Source organism: Oryzias latipes, chromosome 1, assembly GCF_053564925.1.
Source record: "Oryzias latipes strain Hd-rR chromosome 1, Olatipes_Hd-rR_3.1".
NCBI lineage: Eukaryota > Metazoa > Chordata > Actinopteri > Beloniformes > Adrianichthyidae > Oryzias > Oryzias latipes.
In genome coordinates, this window is record NC_136237.1 from 24,803,366 (window position 1) to 24,817,867 (window position 14,502).

A 14,502-nucleotide genomic window follows, 5' to 3' on the forward strand; every position below is an offset into this window, starting at 1 on the left:
ATTCGGAAATACACACCCTGTGTTTCACAAACACACAGATTGTGTTTCACACATGCACACTAAATGTTTTACAAATGCACAATAAGTGTTTCTCACAAATGTGCACACTGTTTTTCACAAAAACATTTTAGAAATTCACAATAAATGTATCAGAAATGCACAGTAAGTGCTTCACAAACATGATTTTTAGGTACACATGTGATGTGAACTCACAGATCATTCGAATTGCAGAGTGTGCATTCAAAATCCCGTTCTCATTTGTGAATTTCCCCGTGTGTGTGAGAGATTTTTGTACGGTGAATATTGAGACTCATCTGACGGAGCGGGTCAACTAATGTCACCATTGGCTAGTGGATCTGTCAATCAAACTCATCGGCAAAGCAGGCGGGTTCGCTTTTAGCCAATCCAATGGCCCCTTACACTCTTCACTTTCAAAGTGACGAGGGAGGGAGCTGTTCAGCACAGCAGTTGGGAGGACGCGGGCGGCAAACATGGCGGAGAGGTCTTCTGAACGGGATCAGTCTCAGCCCGTAAGTAATGCATTTATTTGATCATTCCCTCGTTGTACGTCCTGTAATGTTATTGAATACTAAGTTGAAGCGTTCTCCTTTGCCAAGTGACATGTGTGAATGCTTTATGAACACTGCAGCCGAGTCGTTTGCAGAGTACCCCCACCGCAAATTAGCTTAGCTTTGTTTTGCTTAGCCTGTGCAAGTTGTGGCTGTGTGAGTGAAGTTCAAGCCGGTGTCGGTTCAAGCTAGCGTCTATAGCCAATGATCTGTAGGTTCTTAACATGATTCATAAGGAACTAAGGGGAAAAGCATGCCGGATTTACAGCAGCAAAGAAAGTTTAATAAAAAGTATTGATTTGGAGACGGCGATTTGTTTAAACACTGATGCTATGCTATGCTAACTAGCTAGTTGTTCCGTGTGCTGCCTTTATGTAAACGCGATCCGGGTTAAAGTTAGACACAGTCTTTTCACAACCCAGACTTTAAGACGGGGTGGACTGTGCAACAAAGTTAATTCATGACATTCATGAAAACGGCATTTTTTAAATATAACATACATGAATCCACTGTTGAATGAAAGAAGCCTCATTAAGTTTCTAACGTTAGAACCCGTATTCATTGTGATGACCAGCCCTGTGAGATTGTGTCAGAGTGACAGCCACTAAAATCCCCGTATCTTTACTTCCAATGACGTAATGACAAGAATCCCAAACATTATGTTTTTAGGCTGTTTTGTAGTCGATAAGTAGTCACAGAAAGGGTGGATGGGAGAAATCAGCTGTCAACAGTGATTTGAGTAGAAGTTACTGTAAGTATTACACACAGGCTTCCTGTGATCAGTGTCTTGTCTCTGATTTTTTTTAAAGGTGTTCTTTACTACAAGCTCAAGTAATCATAGCAAGAGTGTTTTAAAAAATTCCCCTTTCATATATTTGAAAATTATGTAATTTAAGATAAGACAGCTAAATGATCTAATCCATGTTTGTTGTGTTTTTATTTATTCTCTAGGAATTACTGAATGTGACAGCGTGACAATCTTTTGTTCCTCGTGCCATCAGGCAATACAACTCTCTGGCAGGGCATCTTACAAGTAATTTCTTTTAATTTTACCCACTGATTTTCCAATTATTTACCTTTTTTTTATCAATCTTTTTATTTTGTGATATTTCTATTTGTAATGCATGTGTGTTTATGTGTTTTTTTAAGATGGCCATTTTAAAAAAATTTCCTCAGGGATTATTAAATACCCTTCTATTCTATTCTATTTCATATTTTATCATCCTGTTGTATTACTGTTTTACCTGTCAATTGGGAATTTAGCATTTTTGCCCCTGTAAATATCTGTCAGTTGAAAGTATTTGTACTTGTATTCCATAGATCTTGTACCTGAAGATAGCAAAGAACAACTGTGCAGACACCCACTTGGCCTTCTTCAGTGACGCTGTGAACGTTTATGGCTTTCCTCTGAGGTATTCATGTTATTCATAAAGAAATATTTTATTCACATATCAGGCAGTATAAGTACTTGGTTATTTGTACAAAAATAAAATTACTTTTTTTAGACTCCTCTCCATAAACAAAGGCAACTCTAAAACTTTCCCCTCATGAATAACATTTTACCCCCCCTTAACAGTCTCTCTCACCTCATTTTTTTCCCCAGAGATACATGTAACCCACTCCTGCAATTTTTTTAACCTAGAAATTCTACTTATTGGCATCATACATAAGAACATTACATTTTAAACTGATGTGTACCGTATTGGCGATGCATTTGTAATTATGTGTTTGAGACATGATTTTCATGTTATTGTCAGGGTGAGAGGAGATCACGGAGGAGAAAATGTGGGCATAGCCGAGTAAATGCTCACAGTACGTAGAACTGACACAAACAGCTTCATTGCAGGAAAAGTGTACACACAATCAACGGTGAGTTGAACCTAGTTTTAGAAGCTTTAATATATACACAGGGCTCCAGACTGCGTCCATTTGGTCGCATTTTGCGACCAAAATTTGAGAGTGTGCGACTGAATTTTACACCCAGTCGCACATGTGCTACCAGTAAATTTGCCTCCCCCACCCTCCGTATTTTTTATACATTAAACATGAAAGGAGCACGTCAATGATCGATGAAATGAGAGATGAAATCATCAATGAGACGCGAGCGCACACGCACGCAGGCAGACACACACACTCGCGCGAATACTCATGAGACTGGAGCACACGCGAGCACACACTCGCGTTTCATTGAGTGATGCCTGAGGCGGCCAATGCGTGTGGGAAGAATAGGGAAAGTCACTGCAAGTGGCTAAAATATGTGGAGGGGCGGGGCCTAACATCCGTGGGAAGGAAACGGAGACAAATATCATCACAACCTGATATGTGCGTCTGAGCTATGAGCAAGCGAACTATTGATTCGTTCTTCCGACCTGCAGCTAGTGTACCAGTGACAGAGTGTACAGCAGGGGTCTCAAACTCGTATGAAATCGAATCTGCAGCGAGACTGAAAGAGACCAGGAATTAGGAGTTGTCTTGGGATGGATGTAGCCTTTTTTTAATCAGTTGGTATTTTAAATTATTTTAATTGATCAGTGAACTACAAAAAACCCATCAGGACGCATGTCCCATAATGCATTGTTTTTTAGTCTGTAGGGCAGCTTTTAGTCAGTTCAATACTAAATTTCCAGCTGCGTTCGCTCTGATTGGTGTCTTGCTCTCACCCCTTTCTCGTGATATTTTTGTTTTGATTGACAGGTGATGTTGGAGCAAAAACAAAAAATATACGTCACACACCAGGTGATCTGTGCAGTGTTGCGTCCATCTGGGTGATCTCAAACACGCTTATTGTGCATCTTGACTGAACCTATTTGGTGTCACCAACATGAATTTCCATCCTCTAATATTTACATACATTTAAGTATTGTTTGAAACTGTGAAATTACGAAAGGTTACTACGGTAATCACTTGTTACTAAAAACTTTTTTTTATTCTAAATGTATGGTATTTTTTTTACTATTTTTACTTAGTTGTACTGTCGTGACAGCGATGGTGCTGTCAGTTTACCTTCATGTTGCATCTTCAAAAGTGCAGATTAAAATGTGACACTGAATTAGAAACAGCACATTTTAATTTCTGCATCTATTATTAAAGTATTTATTAGTAATACAGTGGAAATTAGTAGATTTGGTTAGAATGTTGATTTACGGTATGCGCCCCTAAATTTTCTGGTTGTGCCCCTAAAATTTTCAGTTAGGGGCCACTATGCTCCTAGTGAAAAAAGTTAGTCTCGTGCCCTGATACATAAAAGTGAATGATGTATTAAAAATAAATCTGACAATATAATATTTCTTTTTGCTTTTTTCCAAATACAGGATTGAGCTCCTCTGGTGTGATGTCTTCGTGAGTGTTACTGGTTTATATTACAACATCCTGCACTCTCCTGAGGACCAAGACTTTCTCAATATCAGTCACATCACGTATTCTGCTGCCATTACATTTTTCTACCACACATTCAGGCCAGTTTGGATGTCTTTAGTGACGCGTGGGACAGCCATCCAATCAGGACGGAGCAAAGCATGACACCAAATCAGCTGTGGCAGTTGGGCTTGACCCAAAACCCTGTTTCTGATCCCCGGGTAAATGCTTTATTTAATCTCACTGTACTGGACAACTGATTTGTGTGCAGTTTGACTAAAGTGGAAAGTATCAAGAAGAGTATCATGAAATCATAATGACTACAGTGAATTTTCATCGAAAATGAATGAAAAGGATTATTGTTGTGTGGTGCAAACAATTTCCCTAAATTGTTTGTTTGTAGGAAGAATAGCACATCTGCAAGTTCAAAATGCATCACAATGCATGGCCTTATGAGCCATCAGATGTACTAATGTCACTACTTTGTTAAGGTTCACTTATTTGCAAATTATAAACAGTTATGGAGATATGAGGTCTGCCTGCAAGCAACAATATAAGTTATTATTAGTCGGTCACTGTTCCTACATAATCTAAAACACAAAAAAAACAGTGCTGTTCATAAACAGTATCTTTTTTTTTTTTTTTGTCAGGGTATGCTGGTTCCAGAGATTGAATGGGAGGAGAGTGGATCCATGACTGAACCTCATCCTGGGATCAATGTCCTGGTATGGGACAGTCCTCTTTTGGGTCCACAAATGTTGGAACTGCAAGACGACATCAATCCATTGTGGAATTCAGACCGTTTGGGAGTTGACCTACATCTTTACTGTCCAGTGTGTTTAGAACTTAATTTAGGTGACATAATTACATACAGAAGAAGAGAGACTGAGGGGAGCAAGACAGAGTTCAAATCAATACTGCTGTATTGTTCAAGGGACTTCATTGTATGTAAGGATGTTATGAAAATTAGTTCCAGTTTAAATAAAATTCAAATCAGTAGAGATCCCACATTTGCTTAAATTTTGATGTTTTAATCTGTCCATGTTTTCACTGAATTTTACTCTGCAATAAAGGGTGAATGTTTGCACTTTGTTGTTCTATGACCATCTTTTGTTGTGTAGTATTTAACCAGCTATAAAACCCAGAGAGATGAGGATCTTTTTTGCAAGGGTGACCTGGCCAAGAGGTGTATATGTATATGGTTACAATATAAAATCAATTACATTTGAGTTATTAAAAAAATAAAATTAAGGTCAAGCAAAGTGACTTCGGGCTGAGCAGGGGGGGTGTATTGGGTATCTGTGATTGACAGTGAGATGAACTTGAGGTAATGTAGTCCCACTGCGTGGTACGGAGCAAAGTGATGCCAGTTTCTCCACAAAACCTGTGGAAGTTGAAGATTTTTCTCCTCCACCTTCATATGATCAAAACCGTGTCTGAGTGTTGAAATGACGCTAGCATGAAAGCTAAGAGAATAACGTACAAACAATCCCGAGTGAAACGTTCATTGTAAATCCCATGACCAGTACAGAGTTCGATGGATTCTATGTCAACTGCATTCAACCACTGTTGCCTTGCTTCCAGGTCCACTGAAAAGTTGCACAAGCCAGTAATTTTTGACAACCGAAGGCAATAAACCGACAAGCCATGCTAGGGCTAACACGCTAACGACCGACTGGTACAGAATCAAATATGGGCGGGGCTTTTGCCACCCGCAGAAAGCGTAGAGAAAGTGTAAGGGGCCATTCGATTGGCCAAAAGCGAACCCGCCTGCTTTCCCGATGAGTTTGATTGACAGATTCACTAGCCAATGGTGAGATTAGTTGACCCGCTCCGTCAGATGAGTCTCAATATTCACCGTAGAAAAATCTCTCACACACACGGGGAGATTCACAAACGAGAACGGGATTTTGAATGCACAGTTTGCAGTTCGAATGATCTGTGAGTTCACATCACATGTGTACCTAAAAATCGCGTTTGTGAAGCACTTACTGTGCATTTCTGATACATTTATTGTGAATTTCTAAAATGTTTTTTGTGAAACACAGTGTGCACATTTGTGAGAAACACTTATTGTGCATTTGTAAAACATTTAGTGTGCATGTGTGAAACACAATCTGTGTGTTTGTGAAACACAGGGTGTGTATTTCCGAATTTATTTTTCACGTTTGCATAAAATGACATTTGTGAATCGGAGCGTGTGCATTTGTAAAACCGGTTGTGTGCATTTCTGATTATTGAGACTGAATTAACTCCATAGACACACACACTCGCGCACATACTCATGAAACGCGAGCACACATTCGAGTGATGCCTAAGGGGAGGGGCCTAGAGATATTCGCGTGCGTAAACATCTGTGGGAAAGAAATGGAGACAAATATCATCACAACCTGATATTTGCGTGCGTCTGAGCTATGGGTAAGCGAACAATTGATTCGTTCTTCCGACCTGCGGCTAGTGTACCAGTGCCAGAGTGTACAGCAGGGGTCTCAAACTCACGGCCCCCATGATGATATTTTGCGGCCCCCGCCTTAATATGAAAGTTCAATTTTAATTCGGCCCGCCAGTTTGTATGAATGACACTTTTTCATTGTCGTGCGCGGAGCTGACCAACCAATCACAGTGGGGTAAATGACTCTTGGGGGCATGACAATGACAAGCTTGAAACCAGGAAACCTGACAGCCCCCTCCCTCCCCGGACCACATTAAGGAGTTCCTTACTTTCCTTAGAACTCATTTTTTTACTCAATTTTCTAAATACATGCAGTCCGTGGTAAACTTTTCTCTGGGTCACACAGACCCGGAGGAAGGTTTAGGGTTTTGGTTAAGCGCGCGGCGGCGCGTCACCCCCGACCACAAACGGTTATGCACGGCTCAGAGCAGCTCACCGCTGCGTGATGCCCGTCTGTGAGGCGGCCACTGAGTGTGTGAGAAGAATAAGTCCAGATACCATCCAGATACCCTCGAAACATTACACTGTGACCATGTCAGACCCAGCAGGTCGGAGTAACTTCAGTGAGGTTTTTCATCCACCTGAGGAGGGATCTGCCTTGAAGCAGGACATGCGCAGCTATTTGTCTGGTATGCAGCAGCTTCATGATCGCCTTTCCATACTAGTGCAGGCACCCCCGTCTCCGCCCCAGCTGACTAGACTGGGACACCCCGAGCCGTTTGATGGAACTGCTGCTCTCTCCTCTTGTCATTTCCGCTTTGACTTTTGTCCGAGTGAGTTTCCTTCCCAACAGAGCGAAGTGGCCTGCACCTGAGCTATTTGACGGGTCAAGCCAACAGCCAACAGTACAGATTTTGGGCATTTCTCACCAGAAGCAGACATGTACCGTTCTATATCAGGTGATTAAAGATTCCGATTGGCTATAAACACCTGGACATGAAAGGGCAGGATGTTTTCTAAGACCAGACATAATTGTCGTTGATTACAGAATGACCTGGAGAAGGTGGCTGTCAGAAGGTCAATGATTAAACTGATGGAAAAAGGGCTAGAGCTAAAGAAAAAAATGAAACCACTCCAGACGCAGACATGGCAGCTGCTTCTGCCAACAACAAAAAGGTTCTTGGTTCCAAAAATGTTAATGTTCACAATACTTACAATATTGATTTGCATTCAGAGTTGCTCTTCTGCTCAGAAAAATTGCAAAAAGCTGTTAGAACACAAAATCATAAACATTTCCTTCAGAAATAAAGAGAATTTTACTGCTCAACAGTCAAACATAATTCCTTGAGGCTTCAGCACAGAAAAGCACCTCGATCCACATGAGGATAAGCTGAAAACTCTCCCAGTTTGTTGCCGTCAGCATCGTAATGCAGTATCCGGAAGCATTTGTCACAAAAGAGACACGGGTCGCTGGGAGCAAACTGGTCACTAGTGGTGTACCATCTAGAAGTGTCAAAAATATGGAATTATTAGTTTAAGAAAAGACTAATATTACTCGGAATGTTTGTTTTTCCAAATCTGGCAATAGAGATGGCAGACGGCACACTTCTGTGTGAGGACTTTGTGTTTGTGTGTGAGCATAGGGTACAGCTTCTTATCCAAGCAATCGTATTTGTGGACCAGCCTGTAATGAGTCAAGAAAGTTAGGATTTTGAGGTGTTCACTTCCACGATTCCAAGAGCTGCTTTCAGCTGTGGTTAGATGAATGCAAGGCAGCTTCACTTCAGCTTTTGCTCATTTACGCCACAACCAACAAAGAAAACCAATGAGACCAAACCAAGCCGGTGTGCCAAAACTCAACAGTTTACTGTTTACTGGGTTTTCTTTCAGCGCCTTCCTTCAGGGGTTTGTCACCATCAATCATACCAGGGGGGTATTCCAGGAAGCATGTTTAAACTAGCCTGACTTTAAGCCTGAACTCTGGCTGAAATCTGCCTGAACTTGCTTACTCTGGGTATGTCGGTTCCAAAAGACCGGATATGAGTTGGCGTAATTACGCTCGACTTGGTAACCCTGGGGTAACACACGGTACATAAAGACATCCTCAATAGATCGCCGATTTCTGGAGTCACCATGGAAACGCGTGGAGAAAAAAAAAAAGAAAGCGCGACACTTGAGACGGAAGTGAGACGGAGTCTGAGATTTTAATGAGTCCATCAAAAAAGTAACACGGCTGAAAAATAATTTAGTTAAATTTATTCAAACTCAATAATTGTTTATACAACTCAAATGTACGTATTTATCTAACTAAATGTCACATTACTCCATTAATCTTTTTTCCATCTTAATTACTTGTATTTCTTGAACTTTCATATGTCTAAGTTTGAGCCGGCAGATATGCTCATTTTTATAACAATAAAAAGGACGGATAAAAATGCACGGAGTGCAAAAATTCATTAAAGAATTTTCCATCTCTGTCATAACAGTTGTAGGTGGTAGGGGTGATATAAACTCATCATCCTCTCATTTACTCTCACTCATGGTGCAGAGACGTAAGCATAGTAGGACAAAATAGCTCAGCAAAACACGGTGAAACACAGTAAAAAGCTATACAACTAAACACATTTTGTAAAAAACCCACACTTAAACCCAAATCCGTCCAGACAGGCAAAGGGAATGATATCCCAGAATCCCTTACGGTGCCGATCTAACAACAGCATCAAAGTTACACCTACTTAATTTAATTAATTTGAACGAAAGGAAAATAATTGTCTGAAAACTACGTGTTATTTTTAAGGTGACCTAACAAAAAATGATTTATCTTAACTGAAGCAAATAATTAAGTTAGATCAAAGTAAAAAAGTTTATCATTCCAACATCCATATGTGGTCTTATCACCCTCTCATGGTGGAAAAAGTATTATCTGAGCTTCTTCATCCACTAAATCATCTTCAAATGGACACGCCATGCTGCTTCACCTCTCTGTAAACAAACTAAGCTTCAACTAAACCTGCTCCGGACCAGGTTATGTTCAGAGCATGAGTTGCCATGGTAACTTGACCTAACCTGAAATATACCTCCATTTCTGGAAATGAAAGCTGAGGTTATCAACTTCCTTGGCCTCAAACTTATCGTGGGAGCTAGCATAACCTGCTTTCTGGAATACCCCCCAGAATTCACTCTTGTGATTGGGCTTCAGTTGGAGAGCGGATGCACTTCCTGACTCAACCCCCTGGCTCATGGAACCATGTGAGAGTGCCCCCATGTGGTCCCTGTAACTTACTGCATCTGGTAGTCCCAGATTGACATTCATGTGATATAAATGTAGTAATATGGAAGGAAATGTCTAAATGTGGTGAAACTGAGACATAAATTTCATGAGGTTAATTTTTACATTCGGCGCCCCGTACTTTCTGGCATTTTCAACGTTCTAATGCTAATATAACAGACTATTTTCATTCCTCTTTATTGTTATATGTTATAACGGGACATTTCATCTGGAGTAGGGGGCGTATGTAAAACTGTTTACTTCTGCATTGGTGTTCGGATGACAGGTTTATGTCGTAAGGTGACAGATGAACTTATGTGAAGGAAAAGGAAAATAAAGGCTGCAGCGGTCTTCTACACCCAAATGTGTCTCTGAGCTCCTTATTTTATATATGAAGCTCCGCTTTACTGACACCGATATGGAGAGAAATTAGACTCAGTCGGATTTGTGCGTAAATTAGGATTTGTGCATAAATTTGGATTTGTGCGTGATTTGTTACTCACATGATACGTTTTTTGTATAAGTTAAAAAAATATAAAAGGAAAAAAATACAAAATGCAATTTACGTATGCACAAATTAAGATTACAACAGCTTGAAACTACTTACACACACACATCTTTAAAAAACACACACGAATCCCTTGTTACGCACACACGAAGCCAAAGTTACGCACGGATCTACCGTGAGACTGTTTTCACGTCTCACAAATTCGTGGAGACCGGCTGGGATGGCGGACTGAGCGGATGTCTCTCGCTAAGCTCTCGCCTTTTGCCCCGATCTGCACGGTAAATGTCAGAATTTGAAAACTGAGAGAGAACGGTTTGACTGGAGAACAGTTGCGCGTTGACTTTATCTTCGTTTTGGAAAAAACATCTTGGAGAGTTCATCTTTTTTGCTTAAATGGCGACGAAGAAAACAAGTCCGAAGCAAGCTCCAACTTTGCAGCCCTCGGCCATGATGAGCGAGCATGACTATTCCCACATGGACGTCGCTTCTAGTGTGAAAAGGAAACCACCACCTACTCCCACAAAGTCTACGGGACCACCTTTGAAGGTGAAAACGGGACAGGAGTCTACTTCCAGATCTGATGATGCTGTTTTGGCTGCAATTGAAAGGTTGACGTCCAAAATAGATGATTTTGGAAGTCAGCAGCATGAAAAAAAAATAATGGTGGCAAACATCTCCCGGCTCGTAGAGATGAACGCGGCTGAAATAAAAGACTGCAAAACGAAAATTGCAACGTTGGAAAGAGAAATCCCAAGGATAGTGAAAGAGAACCTAGAACTGAAGGAAACAGTTGCAGACTTGGAAAGATACAAACGAAGATGGAACTTGAAAATTCATGGTCTGAAATAAAAAGATGACGAGAACATCAGGGAACATGTGGTTGGAATCCTGTCCAAAATAGCACTGCATAATTAATATGGTTATATAATTTGTTATAACAATTTATATTGTTTTCCAGTGAAACATTTTCATGAAAATCATCATATACTGTAATGGTAAAATTCTCAGTTTCATATTTAGTAAATAGTTAGGGGCACAGCTAACCCTTAATTTAAGACACCAGATTCTTTTATCTTAAATTTTCTCTTTTTTTTGTTGTTTACATCATTCTGTGTTTTATTTTATGCCTTTAAGTTCTGTGTGGTCTTTCATTTCACTAAATACTAGGGGTATTAGGGATTCTGTTAAAAGAAAATCACTTTTTTTATTTTGCAAAAACCAAAAAGTTCAATGTTGTCTACAAGAAACTCACTCCAACGAGACTGATGAAAAGTTTTGGGCCAATCAGTGGGGAGATGAAATCCTTTTCTCTCATGGCACCAATCGGTCAGCAGGGGTCGCTATATTACTGAATAGTTTTTCTGGCAAGCTTTAAGTTACAAAAAGAGATGATTCTGGTCACTGGTTGATTTGTGTTTATATGAAAGATGATAAATTTGTTATTCTGGGAAATGTATATGGATATAACTCTGCAGCGCAAAACAAAATCATCTTTTCAGATTTTACAAATTCTGTTAAAGAGCTAAACCAAAGATATCCTAGCAGTAATTTAATCATTGGAGGTGATTTTAATATGGTGGAAGATGAATACCTTGACAGATTTCCCTCAACATTTCAAAATCATCATTATAATCCAGTTCTTCTTCATTTATGTAGAGATTTAAATGTTTCTGATGTCTGGCGCCGTGATAATCCTAATGTTCGAGCGTTCACTTGGTTTAAACCGGACGGATCTAATAAATCTAGGTTGGATTTTTGGTTAACAAATGAAAATCAACAGAATTTTACATCAATAGCTAATATTTCTGCTGCAACATTAACAGATCATTCTATGATTAAACTTATTATTCAACCTCGCAATAATCCTAAAAACAAAGGTTACTGGAAGTTCAACTCTATTCTATTGGAGGATGAAGTTTATGGAGGAAATTAAGAGAGAAATTTTCCAGTTTTACAGCGGGTTGTACTCTTCTTCTTATTCATTTCAGGATGCTGATCGCTTCTTCAACCACATCAAGGGTTTGGCTCCTAAAGTGGAGGAAAATTTTAAACAAGTGTGCGAAGCAGAAATCACTATGGAAGAAGCAGAAAAAGCCATGAGAAGTTTAGCTGTAGATAAATCTCCAGGATCTGATGGGCTTATCATGAACCTTTACAGACATTTTTGGGAACACTTGAAAGAGCAGTTTCTGTTGGTCATAAGTTGAGTTGAACATCCTTCCAACTACCATGAAGCAGGGTGTCAGTACCCTGATTCCTAAACCTTGGAAAGACGCCAGACTAATTGATCATTTGAGGCCAATATCCCTCCTCAACAGTGATTATAAAATTTTAACCAACATTTATGCATCTAGATTAAAAACAGGACTGAATCAGATCATCTCAGACACACAATCGGGATTCTTAAAAGGACGATCAATTCCCAATAATATCCGGTTAGTTCTTGATCTGATTGACTATAATCAATTAATTGAAAATGATGGCTTCATTTTATTTTTGGATTTCTTTAAAGCCTTTGACACGGTTGAACACAAATTTATGATTCAGACTTTAGAAATATTTGGATTTGGACCTAATTTCATAAGTTTTGTTCAAACAATCTATAATGATACAAACAGTGTAGTTATTTTACCAAATGGCATTTCTCCCAGGTTTTTAATTAACAAAGGAATTAAACAAGGTTGTCCAATTTCACCGTTACTTTTTATAACAGCAACAGAAATGTTATCAATATTTATTAAAAACTCTGGTTTCGGTAAACTCAATGTTCTGTTAGCCATCACTCAGCTGGCAGACGACACAGCCACATTCATGAAGGACAGTCATCAAATACTGGAGATCATTCAGACTGTGGATTTCTTCTCTAAAGCATCTGGTTAAAACTAAATCTCAGCAAATATGAATTGTTGCCAGTTCACTATTCTGATCAGTCAGTTCTTCATAACACAGCTGTTAGGACTGTTTTGAAATATCTTGGTGTTCATATTACCAAAGACAGTAAAACAATGGAGGAAATGAACTTATGGAAAACTTTAGAAAAATGTAAAGCCAATTTAAACATGTGGTCACAGCGAGACATTTCTATTCTGGGCAGAGTGTTTCTCACTAAATTAGAATGTTTATCCAGATTCATTTATCCAGCATATTCACTCCCAAGTCCTAAATCTGCAAGGAAAGCAATAAACCAGGCCAAGTTCAACTTAATCTGGAAAAATAAAAGTTATTACAAAAAAAAAGGAACTATAATTCAGGATTACAGTGAAGGTGGATTTAAAGCCATAGACCTTGAAAGTTTGGATGGTATGATTAAAATAAATTGGCTTAGGTCTTTTCTGCAAAATGGAAGAAATATTTGGTTTCATATTCCCTCAAACATCTTTTCTCATCTGGGGGGCATTGAGTTGCTTCTAAAATGTGACTTTGATTACAGAAAACTTCCTATTAAACTTTCTACTTATTATCAGCAGGTGTTACTGCACTGGAAACTCATATACAAGCATAACTTTAGTCCACACAATACTCCCATATGGAACTGTCGGTATGTGTTATGTAGAAACAAATCTTTGTTTTACAAAAATTGGATTGATAACGGCATTTGGTCATTACTACATATTATGAATGACAGTGGAAACATTGTCTCATTTGAAACTTTTTCCAGTAACTTTAAAATAAATGATAGAAAACAATAGAACAATGTGATCAAAGCAATCCTTCAGACTTTGATCAAAATGTCCTCCAGTTTGGTTCAAAATGTTCAAGTTCAGCTTCCCTCTCTGTTGTTTGATGGTCGACCGCTTAATTCAAAACTTCCAAACTCATTTATACGATCTTTATTTGTTAGAGAACTGTTTCCAACATTTGACAAAAATCCTTCTATGTCACAGCATTACACAAGAGAGGAAATAAGCAAGTTAAGATCTCAGTTTATTAAATATCCAATTTTCCCAAAATACAAAGAAATCCATTTTAAAATAATGAATGAAGTCTATCCGTGCAAAGAACTGTTACACATACGTTTTGGTTTTCCAGAAAATAACTGTTCTTTTTGTGATATAAATATTGAAACACTTGATCATTTGTTTTTTGAATGTATGTATGTTTACAGTTTTTGGGAGGATTTCTTTTTTTGGTGCTCTTCAAAGTTTCCCTTTCCCATTTCTATTCAATTACAAAAGCACATTATATTATTTGGAGTAGTTTCTGGTGATAATCTATTTGATTTGACATTCAATACCTCATTAATATCTGGGAAATTTTTCATTCACAAGTGCAGATTCTTAAAAACCAAACCATTATTCAATACATTTCTTAAAGAAATCAGTTTATATTTTAAATCTCTGACATTGATGAAAAACAAAAATGCAATAAAACTGTGTATTTTCATTGAAGATCATATGCTGTATCACAATCC

General features: G+C 38.8%; 1 long non-coding RNA gene across 3 annotated transcripts; it reads left to right on the forward strand.

The window, feature by feature from the left end:
- The first annotated feature begins 281 nt into the window (after nt 1–281).
- LOC144991030 (uncharacterized) lies at nt 282–5,010 on the forward strand. 3 transcript variants are annotated; one of them, XR_013654944.1, is made up of 7 exons: nt 282–530; nt 1,521–1,602; nt 1,890–1,981; nt 2,327–2,438; nt 3,881–3,908; nt 4,025–4,144; nt 4,574–5,010. It is a non-coding gene; the product is annotated as an uncharacterized LOC144991030 (long non-coding RNA). The 3 variants fall into 3 exon arrangements; XR_013654942.1 differs by having other exon boundaries at nt 283–530; nt 3,881–4,144; XR_013654943.1 differs by having other exon boundaries at nt 283–530; nt 1,905–1,981; nt 3,881–4,144.
- Nucleotides 5,011–14,502: the final 9,492 nt, after the last annotated feature.